We start from the raw sequence: 926 nt of genomic DNA on the forward strand, positions 1-926 counted from the left end.
ATAGGTCCAACTCACTTAAATTGTAATGCTAGGAAATCTGAGAATTTCTGGTTTTCCACATTCACATTGTTAAGTTTGCTTATGCTATAGAAAATGAATATTGGGGGCAGCTAGGTGGCTCAGTGGATAAAGCACTGGCCCTGGATTCAGGAGGACCTGAGTTCAAATAGGGTCTCAGACACTTGACACTTACCAGCTGTGTGACCTTGGGCGAGTAACTTAACCCTCACTGCCCTGCCCCCCAAAATGTAAAGAAAAAAAAAGAAAATGAATATCGAATTTGTTAATAAAATATGGGAAGGGAGGCAGGAAAATCTGGGTCCAAATTTTTCTCTGGCACTTAATAACTATGTGACCTTGAATAAGTCAAATAACCTCTATTCACCACAGGCAACACCTAAATCATGGAGAAATGGTAAGCTACAATCTTTTTTTTTTTTCTTTTTTTTTTTTTTTAGGCAATGGGGGTTAAGTGACTTGCCCACGGTCACACAGCTAGTAAGTGTCAAGTGTCTGAGGCTGGATTTGAACTCAGGTACTCCTGAATCCAGGGCGGGTGCTTTAACCACTGCGCCATCTAGCTTCCCCGGTAAGCTACAATCTTGGAGGGACTTCTATACACTGACAAAATCACAAATATTTAGTTCTCTGATCTTGTGAATCAGTATGTACTCTAATATTTATTCTAGGCAAAGTCTTTGATGGAATTGATTAAGTACCTTGTATGCATGGCTTTGTTCTAGGTGCTTTGTATGTATAAATCTAAAATGGCACCATTCTTATAGCTCAGAGATTACTTCCCTAGCAAATTTTGAGATGGGGAGAATATGAGAGTAACGGAAGTTGAAGCAAGTAGAAAGAGTACTGGGCCTGGACCAGTAAGCCTGAGTTCAAATCCCTGGGCAATCACTTTAAGATGACAGAAC

The sequence above is a fragment of the Dromiciops gliroides genome, chromosome 1, assembly GCF_019393635.1.
Source record: "Dromiciops gliroides isolate mDroGli1 chromosome 1, mDroGli1.pri, whole genome shotgun sequence".
Classification (NCBI taxonomy): domain Eukaryota; kingdom Metazoa; phylum Chordata; class Mammalia; order Microbiotheria; family Microbiotheriidae; genus Dromiciops; species Dromiciops gliroides.